This window comes from Mercenaria mercenaria, chromosome 11 (assembly GCF_021730395.1).
Source record: "Mercenaria mercenaria strain notata chromosome 11, MADL_Memer_1, whole genome shotgun sequence".
Taxonomy (NCBI): Eukaryota; Metazoa; Mollusca; class Bivalvia; order Venerida; family Veneridae; genus Mercenaria; species Mercenaria mercenaria.
Window position 1 is genome coordinate 45,152,039 of NC_069371.1, and position 11,084 is coordinate 45,163,122.

The following is an 11,084-nucleotide window of genomic DNA, read 5'->3' on the forward strand; positions in this document are numbered from 1 at the left end:
GTAACATGTGCTAAACCTCTACAATTCTTACTTTCCATAAATGACCTACATGTATCAGATTGTGTTTGCACCACTTGAAGACTGGGCTCTGTGCAGATGTTTACACCCATTAATATAGACCATCCTATCAGAGTAACTGCTGTATCATGCAAGAATTTCTCAAAGATCTAGCAAAGCAGAGAGCAACTGTTACATGTTTATAGACTTCCACCAGGAAAAGGCTGTCGTGTTCTGCATGAATAGAACACTACTAATCTTTGATTAATATTAACAAGTTCAGAGGAATACTCCTGTTACTCGAGAAATCAAAAGGTAGGACAGTTGTCGATTTTCAGAATAGAACACGTTACAAGGAAAATGCTGTTAAATATGCGATTGTTCGTTTGGCTCAGTATGATGAAATGTACACACCAGTAATAGGGCAACCAAGATATGTCAGACACTAGAATACTGCAGTTCAGTCTGGAACCCCTTCACACAAGATCAGTTACAGTCTGTGTAACAGGATACATGATAACAGCAAAGTTATTGCTACACTATCTACATTAAATTTTGTACAGTGTTAAACACTGAAGACATAGTGCAATAAAGCTCCGATTACTTAGGTTTTACAAGATCAGAATAATCTTTTTGGCATTCCTACTCCAGATAACCTGTTACTAATCTCCAACAGACTTAGATCAAGTCATTCAAAAGAGGTATTTTCAGTTTTTAGTTTCTGTATTGACTACAGGTCTGGTTTCTTCCCTCAAACAGTATCTATTTTGGAAAAACTCCAAAGCCATAGTGACAGATGCCCCTCTTCTGTATCATTCAAAAAGAGCATACACACAAGCCTGCAAATAAGTCCAGTGAAGTCACACAGCTGTGCTGGTTGAAATTTAGTATCCCTTATCATGCTGGACACAACTGATTCTGCCTTTACAACCAGTGTAGATCATGATCTGCACTGTTCGCTATTCAGCCAGTATCTTTTTTGTTAAGCACCCCTTTTAACAGTTAATGGTATTATCCAAACTGAAAGATGGACAAGTTCATTATAGAAATTTAGCATGGTTAGGGTTAATCTCCCTGCTATCACAGGATCAGTTCCTGGATTTGAGACGGAAAATGGCATTATGCGGTCAGTTAGTCTGGCTACTGACTAGAAAAAAAATTTTTTTTTAGAAAAAAAATAAATTCTGTTTTACTTATATATTCTGACTTCTGATTACCTATGTTTTGAGAAGAAAGGGACATAATTGTACAAAATTTGAATAGCATCAGGAGTTATCTCCTTTGGACAAAACATAGGGTCTGAACACAGACTAGGGCCTAAAATAAAATATTGTTTGTTTCTCCATCCACGACCGACTCGAAAAAATCGGCGCGACCCAAAAAATTTTAACGCCGAAACCGAAATTAATTTATTTTTTAATTGGTACGAAAAAACCTGGGACAAAAAATGCATATTTCGAATTAGTTTGAGTACGAAACCGATCTTCTGATCTGTATCGCATTGGCGCAAGTAAGTATTAGAACAGTTGGTGGTAAAAAGACGCTTGGAGATGACAAATAATGGCGGAGCATTCAGTTTGCATCTCCGTAACTATAAAAAATGGAAACACAAATCGTTCGCTGGTTAACAATAAAATTTGCAAGTTGTCGACGAAGTTGACAATGTGTGACATTGTTGACGAAGCTGTTGGTGATAGAGAAATTGAAACCACAGTAAATGCAGCAATTGATAATAGCCAGTTTAGCGTAAAACTGTCCACCACCGAAAATAGTGAACCCTTTACTATTGACAATGAAGAAACATTGCAACCAAATACCTTAATTATTGTTAACAGGCAAGGAGTGAAAGAAAAATATAGTATGTGTTTCACAAGAATCACTTGGTCATTTTGCAGAAAGGCATTCAGATTGAATACATGTAAACTTGGTACCTATTTAAATTTTAGAGTGTTGGTATTCTCCTTGCAGTTATTCCTACAAATTTCAAAAAAAAATATTTTACCTACCTACCTACCCATACTTCACCTGCTTGGGTCGGGATGGGGAAACAAAGAATATTTTAAGTTTGGCCTAGCGGTCAGTGTACACTTGTTCCATCCTCAGCCTATACCTCTCCTTTTCAGACCTTCTATATGTCTTATCCCTTTTACTTTGCGCACTGCCGTGAAAGCCACAGCAACCAACCAAGCATAACTGAAGTGACATACTACTCCTTGTTTTAATGGGCCAACAGTGTTGTTGTACTTAATAAATAGACTGGCCCGGTTTATAGGTTGGTCAGGGCTACGGATATGCGGTATGTATTGTAATTTGTATTTTGTCATTATTTTTGAGCATGGATCCCCTTCAGTTTGGAATCATTCAAGTTTACAAACATGTTTGTTTATTTAATGAGGAGTACATGAAAATAAAAAGTTTTCCTAAAACAAAAGAACAATATAAATGGTTTATTTCAGACAGGCTTTTAAATATTTATTTAGCAATGTTTCTAAGAGTTCCCCCTAAAATCTGCCATATTCCACCTTAAATCATTCAGTTTTTACACTGCAGGCTGAATTTAGGGATGGTCCACTTGATGACACACTCAAATTTTCTTGAAACAAATTGTGAAAGTGTCACTTTCTCATACAAACTCTGAAGCTGTTTGCTACATGTAGGTAAAACAAGAAGAAAGAACACCATTATAAGAACACAAACAGAAATGTAAAAGGGAAAAAACAAACTTTTAAAACAGAAATATCAGGAGTCTTAGGGAGCATGCAGACTGCAAACACTGCAAAATGAAAGTGAAAGTAGAACTGTAAAAATTACAAAATACTGCTATATTTCAATAAAGATAACAAGTTAATCATGTTTCATTTACAGTACATATAAATGGGTGTGCCTACATAAATTAGACAATGCCATATAATGAAAAGTTAAAAACATAATTTTGAAAAAAAAGTACAAAATTGCATCAAAGTACATGTCGTACAGTGCTTTTGGGTAGAGGATAGCAGGGGGTCGAAAGTTTCAGATCGAAATTTATACGTGAAAAACGTACATATTTACGTGAATGGGAACCCTGCTTTATTCATGTCTAATTTAGTAATTATTAAGACTACAATGTTGTCGAAAGAAAGACAATTAGAATTTGTCTGTATAAATATACAGTAGCTAGCTGGGGCCTGGCAACTTGACCTCTACTCTAGACATCTGGACAACCTCTCATGGTTTTGAACTAGTCCAAATAATTTGAAGTCAGAACTGATTCTGAGATATTTTCATGATAGGGCAGAATCCCTCTCTTTACATCAAAACCAGTAAAGACCTTTTCTGTGGTGAAAATAGATTTAGGTAAAAACACGATCAGGCAATATATATAGTAGATCTATTACTTAAACGTTGAAATCGTAAATCAAAATAAAACTGAATCATTTTTTGGTTTAAAACTGAATCATTTTTTGGTTTAAATATAACGGTAAAACACGTCAATAAAGCGTACACACTAAATGTTTCATTTGGCTACCTTACTGTACTTACCTGTCTGCCATTACACGCAGTACAGCTGCCAGCTAGTGCAGTTGGTCGTTATCGAACACGTGACACGAAGTGGAGCCAAGTAAAATGTGAGTGAACCTTAGGGTGCGTTGTTTAAAACCATGACAAACTCGTGTTTTCCCGTTTATTCTCATAAAATGGAAGGAAAAATGGATATTCTTTCCAGGTATTTTAAAATTTCACTAATATTTTTGTATTTTAATAGTTAAAATGCAATTTAAAAATCACCGTGTAGAAACTTTGTAAAAGGTTCACCACAGAAAAGGTCCTTCCTAATGCTATGTTTTACATGGAGAGATATTGACCTGCGCAAAAATTATCACAATATCGCGAGCCATGTACAATTAGTTGGACTAGGTTTCGAACCAGTATGTGTCAAAATCTAGGACATTACTGTAACAGCCACTAATTTGTCAATAAAAATTCATAGGTTTCAAAACACAATTCCTCTGTCTTTCAAACATGATTAAGAGATCATAAAAAAAATTTCAACAAGAAATCATCAATGTCAATGAATGAGAAAACTGTCCTACTCCTCCTACCTTGGCCTTGTCATTTATGACATGTCACTTCAGTGCTGGGCTGCTCTACAGGCCTATGTAAAATTCGTTTCAAGATTTGTATGTCATTTCAAATAAAATTGTGTTAAGAGTATATCATTAAAAACAAAAACAAATGTCTCACTTTTATCTGCCAATTGGTCTGCACGGCAAAACAAATTATCTTCGAGAACACAACCAAATTCCTAAATTATTATTTTGGCTTTCCATTACCTTCTTGATTACATTTTTTAGTGCTGTGAACTATATTCCACCGCTTTGCACCTATGACTGATAAGCTCCTACGCACTTACCAGAAATTTACACTTCTGGTTAAAGCATATCAAAACATTTAAATTATTAAGAAAATATTAAACTGAATGTCATATTGTTGTAAATACTACAGATATTCAATGCAATACGTATCAGCATTTATAAAAGCAACGGATGCATTCTTCTAGGAACAGTAAATATACGGTAGATATATAATACAGTTTGATGTCTGATAATCTGTATAGAACGTGCTAATATTGGGAAAAAATAACAAGTGATTAGAAAATATGTTATTGAAACTAAGCGGAAAACGCATAAAATTCTAGTTTTATTGAAATTTTACCAAGTTTTTGACAGGACCTTAAACTGAAGCTAGAGACCAATTTGAGGGTAATTCTCCACTTGAACAAATTTGGGAGAGGACCTTCCAGTGAAGAGCTTTCAAGCGGTTCAGGAGAAGAGGTCATTTAAATATATTTCTATTTTTAGCTCTAGTGGCTTCTACATGGGGCCAAGCGTCCCCGTTTGAAAAATGTTAGCAGGATACCATACGATGATTCTACATGCCAAGTTTGTTCAAGATCCACCCAATCGGTTCATGAGAAAAAGTCGTTTAAATGTATTTCTACTTTTAGCTATAGTGGTCCTTAAAAGGGGGCCAAGTGCCCGCATTTAAATAATTTGGTACAGAACCTTATAATGATTATCAATATCAAGTATGATGGAGATACATCAAGCAGTTCATGAGAAAAATGTCATTCAAAAGTATTTCTATTTTTTGCTCTAGCAGACCCAAGTGCCCCTAATTGAATAAACTTGGTTGAAGACCTTATAACGATGCTAAAAATCAAGTCTGATGAAGATTCACCAAGGGGTTCGGGAGAAAAAGTCATATAAATGCCTTTCTATATGAAGCTCCAATGACCCCTAAAAAGGGGCTAGCGCCAACACTTAAACAAAATTGGGAAAGGACCTTAAAATGATACTACAGACCAAGTTCCATTCATCAGTTCATGAACGGAAGTCGTTTCAAGGGTTTTCTTTTTTTAGCTCTAGCAGCCTCTTATGAGAACAAGTGCCATCAATTCATGAGAAAAAAATCGTTTCAAGGGTTTTCTTTTTTTAGCTCTATCAGCCCCTTAAAGGGACCAAGTGTCCCCGTTGAACAAAGCTGATAGAGGACCTTGTAATGATGCTATTGTATACCAATCACGTTTGATGAAGTTCTATTTAGCGGTTAAAGGCAAAGAAAATCTCCTATATAAGTGACCCCCCCCCCCCCCCCCCCCCCCCCCCCCCCCGGACTTTTTAATCCCCAATATACAAGATCCTGTCTGGTCCAGTCTGATAAGGGTCCATAAAACCCCTGTAGACTTGACATGTAGCCTAATTATTGTCAGAGAATCATAAATTTTATTGCCTACAGGTAAATTGGTTATTTCCTGTGTTTTGCATTTTATTAATTGAAATGCTGTTGTTTTTTTAGCCTTTTTTCAGGATGTACACAAAATTATTTTAATTGATAAGATACTAATTTTGATTGCTCAGTCATGTCGAGTAATGTCCTGGCCAATTAAATTATAACTCTTATAGCAAAGTATTTCTCACTATAAAATAATTATTCAAAACTTAATAATAGATTACTCAGTCATGATGAGTAATGTCCTGGCCAATTAAATTATAACTCTTATAGCAAAGTATTTCTCACTATAAAATAATTATTCAAAACTTAATAAGAGAAATTACAAGTTTGTTTATTCAATGATTATGATCTTTTTATCAAAAGTAACAAAATAAAAACGAAAGAAAAAGATAATTGCTGGATTTTATTAGAAATTAAAGAAGCGTTCAGTTGCATTTTTAATAGATAAAGAAGGAATATAGACAGAAGGATGTTACATATTAAAAATGCTTAATTCCTCTTGTGTTATCTAAATAATGTTAACTTTCTTTTATGTATAATAAAATCCAGCAATAAAGATATTTAATTGTTCAAAATACACAATAATTTATTACTTCTAAAAGCTATGTGCCTGAATGCATTTTTTATATTTTTGATAATAAAAAACAGCAATAATGAGAAATAATGAGATGTAATTGTTAAAAAACTTACTTTATTAAAAATATGATAAAACACCGTTGTATCTTATCACTTTGTTTATTTAGCCCTAATTCAATCAAGCTTTCTAAACTCGTTATAAAGGTGAGAAATATCACCTGCAATTTATTTACTGCACAGTAGCTATACAGTAGCTTATTATGATAAACAGAAGCAAGTCTACCAATGGTCCTGACTTGTGTATTGGCCCTTATCGCCAATACGCAGACTTTATCATCTCCATAGGCTACATACCAGGCATACCAGAATCAGTGTCTTTAATGAAAAGAAGGCATCAATAGGCATTTTAACTTTAAGCTTAAGCAGCCCCTAAAGGGGACCAAGGGCATGTATTTGGACAAATTTTGAGATGACATTGAAATAATGCTACAGACCAAGTTTGATAAAGATCCATCCATCAGTTCATGAGAAGAAGTCGTTTAAAAGCGCATGTAATTCAATTTAAAGCTCTAGTTCAGGCAAGCTAAAATATCCAGTTTAAAAGGAGCGCATAAGACTGGCCTTATGCAGTTATTATTATATCATAATACTTGTAAATATGATTTTTGTGCCCCCAATTAACTTTGGGGGCACTTAGAGTTGCTCTTGTTCGAACGTCTGTCTGTCCGTCTGAATTTGTGTCGTGTATTTGACTACAGGTCATCAAACCTCATAGAATTGTCATTGGGCATGATATGTTGTGCACCTGGTGTTTTAAATCAGATTAGACATTAGTGGATTGTTATATAGCATGTGAAGTTGTGCACCTGGTGCCCTGTTTCGGATACCGGAGTTATGGTCCATAACTTAGTTAAAAAAAAATCTATTTTTGTTAAAATTAAACAATACAAAGATACATAAAGAGCTTGAATGTTTATGTTGCATATATCTCATCTAGAGTTATAAAACCATGTTCTGTGATAGGTAATGGGGGCACCACTATCCCATGGACACGCATCTAGTTATATATAACCTGAACATTTTATAAATAGAAATAGGATGTTTCTGTAAATATTCGTATGCCAATTGAATCAAATGACATTTAGATCATATTCTAAGTCCGTGCTTTACCAGTCCAGAACCATGTCCAACCGCAGCTGTAATATAACTCCAAAGTTTGTTTCCTATGACATATATACAAACCTTAATCAGACAGAGAGTGCGTGTATTGGCTGTGTCACTCAAATGCTCCATAACCTAAAATAGCGCATGCTAGACCTCTAGTCTATCACATATACACCAGAATCACAAATTAACTAGTTGCAATACCCATTAAAAGACTCCATTACCCGGCCACCAAGGGCTTCATGCCATTAATCATTGCAATAACATTCTATTATCAATATTCTTCCCTTATGTTATGTCTATGGCTTATTGGAACAGTACCCCACTCCCCATCCACGGATAACATATATACAGCTATAACTGGGGCTCCTCGATTCAAGTGCGACCGTGTCCGTAACCTGAGCAAAAATATATAATTACATTTGTAGACTTGCGCGTGGGGTATGATGGATGTTATGCAATGTTTTAGAAAGCGGCATAATTATATCTACCATATTTTTCTCTTTTGCTCTAGAATCATTTATTGAGCATAATTGATTTATTTGTCCGACGGTCAGTGATTGCTTCTGAATTTACATGTGTAGCAAAATGAATATCAGTTTTGAAATACTTAAACATTGCAGAAAGCTCTGTAAACAACAAACGTCAGTGCTTCAAGCCAGTTATGCGAAGAGTGAACTTCAAAACTTATACTTTGTACATTAGAACTGTGAAAAACTGAAACAAGTTAAATAACAGTCCTGTGCAATTTCACACTAAAGGAGATCGTTAGGGACATCTTCTTCGTCCATTTAATACTTTAACGTATTCATACATATACATATCGTACCATTAGCTGGAGGTGCAGCGAATATCATTCGCAACCACTATAGGTTCTAATTTCGCTGTGTCCACATCTCACCTCCGCATGGAAATGTATAAACGTAGACATAATACATATACGCAAAAATGAAAGATGAAATAGGATAACCCTTGATAGATAGATAGACATATATATATATATACTCGGTAAAAAAAGTCCTGCACAGCTGGATGTTTTCTTCATTATAGCGCAAATTAAAAAAGTACATGCATTTTTGGATTTACCATAGTCAACAGATATCTGTTACAAGGACACTGGTCGAAACAGAATAAAAATCGATACATAAATTATCAAGTTATAACAGTTTATATGCACTGGGGGTAAGCCTTCAAAAATGGCAAAATTAGCAGTAAATTTGAAAAGTGCTCAGAATAGTCTTGCTTGCATTCTTTCCCCACACACTGACCATACACACAGACAAAGTCCTGAATATGAGTAATTTATTCTATTGTTGATCAATCAAACACCTAGTAATTTAATTACTTAATTACTTTGTTTGTAAAATGAATTTTATAAAAGAAAATAAACTTGCGATCCTTATTCAAAGTTTGGTCACTGTCACAGTAATGGCTAATATGCTGCTGAGGCGTCCGTTAAGACGACTAACTAATGAAGACCGGGCTCGTGCCCTGGGACATTTACAAGCTGGTATGCGACCCCAGGATGTTGCAGCGATATTTAGAATTCACCGGAGTACTGTTGTTTGTCTTAATCAGCGGTATCAAGCAGAGTGTCACATTCAGCGTGGTGGATATACGCATTATTAGTGTTTGGTAGTAAAACAGTGATTTAACCATTTTTGATAGAGGACCCTTGGGGACTTCTTTTATGGATTACTCAAGAACGGATACTTGGATTTTATTTTCGTTTTCAGTTCTGTGTTAAGCTTTGATTAAAGTTTAATCTGGTATATTCATGTTTGTTGTGTGTCATATAATAAAAATATAGTCACCCAAAACATCCGTGTGTGCAGAACTTTTTTTACCGAGTATATATGAAGAAGAAACACAACAGTGCTTCGCTTTGAAATGATGTGGCAAAACCATCAGAGCAGTGACCCAGCCAGCACTCTGTATCAGCCCGATATCAAACCGACGTCGTTGTCTATAGCGGCCCGATATCGGCTTCAGTATCGGTTGCAAATAGGAATGATGTCGGCCCGACGTCGGCAGACGATATCGGACCAACATCATAATGACATCGGTCCGACATTGGCAAACGATATTTGGCCAACATCAAAATGATATCGGCCCGATATTAGCAGATCATATCGTTGTCGCGAAATAGTGTGCCACGCAGTGCTTCGTTAAAGTTTTCTTCAAATATACACTTTATAAATTCTCAGAGTAATTTACTTGAGAACAGATGTGTCTCGCATCATGTATATGATGGTAATTTGATTTTATTGATATAATATTTTTCACAACTCTATACTACCTGTTTTATACAGTTACGTAAGTTTTCTGTATATTCTTAACACTATTAAAATTGTTCAATTAGAATTTTAAACATATTTATATTTTCATTTTTTTGTAAATATAAATATTTCTACGGCGGCATTCTACATAAAATAAAAATGCATCTTAATTATAATCTCCCTTTATTACACATAAAATTTTGAGAAATACCGTCTACAAATTTTGTTTGGGACCTGGTTTGATTAATTCTGGCATACATCATATTTGCTTAATAAATTAGCACACATAAACTATTAGATTACTTTTTCACGTTTATCAATAATATTTTGAAAAATTATAGCTATATTAGAGAATCCAATATCGACCCGATGTCAATCCGAATTAAGAAATAGTTACACTGATTGATGTCGATCTACCGATTTCAATATTTTGCGGCAGTTCAACGGCCCGATCTCGGCGATATGATCATTTTGTGTAGATTCGCCGTAAAACCTAACTCGCTCGCTCACAACGGCCCGACGTCGGCCCTACATCGGCACATTTTGCCGACATTCCGACATTATACCTATTATCGGGCCGATATAGTCATGCTGGCTGGGGACCTTCAGTCATCAATTCCACAGTCAGTACATGTACGGACGTGGACATATATCATGAGGTGGGGCTGATTCTTAGCTCCAAAATAAACGTAACACGGTATCTAAAATTGTAAATAAGCTCTGTAAGAAGATCCTTTGAAAATTTGATGGAAATTTCTTTTTTTAATGATGCCCAATTTGCAAAAATATCTAAATTCGTAAGATCTGCATCGTATCAATGACTTAAATTTGTATTGGTATTTATTTACTTAACGGAAATACCCAATATATCTCTCATGTTTATATTCTTGAACATTTTTATATTCTTGATATACTCGAAAATATACCTTGTGCATAGATCATAAACCTGCAATTAATATAATAATCAAAATATCATATAATTCAACAAAGATAGAGATCAATGTCTAACAACTGATATAGAATGTGAGTGTAGAACAACCCCACCCCGTTAAACTTTCCCGCTGCTGTCAACACCCACCCTAACCCGCTTTGATATTGTTAAATAAGAACTTTAATAATAAAAACAAATCTGTATGTTACCCCAGTCGAAAATCTTAAGTTTTTGAATTTTCAAAACCCATGAACAGAAATGAATTGTCTACTTCAATTACTCTTGATTAAGCTTCTCGTTTTAAAGTCCGACTTTTAGTGATGTTATCATGTAAGCTATTAATTGCGACAGGTTGTAATTTC

At 34.9% G+C, this 11,084-nt stretch overlaps 1 protein-coding gene across 1 annotated transcript in view; it reads right to left on the reverse strand.

The window, feature by feature from the left end:
* LOC128545948 (uncharacterized) overlaps positions 1–4,351 on the reverse strand; it is a 58,091-nt gene extending 53,740 nt beyond the window's left edge. Inside the window, exon 1 of the mRNA XM_045312740.2 lies at positions 4,222–4,351. The gene's annotated coding sequence lies outside the window, so the exon portion shown is untranslated. The remainder of the gene's footprint in view (positions 1–4,221) is intronic.
* Between the last annotated feature and the right edge of the window lie 6,733 nt (positions 4,352–11,084).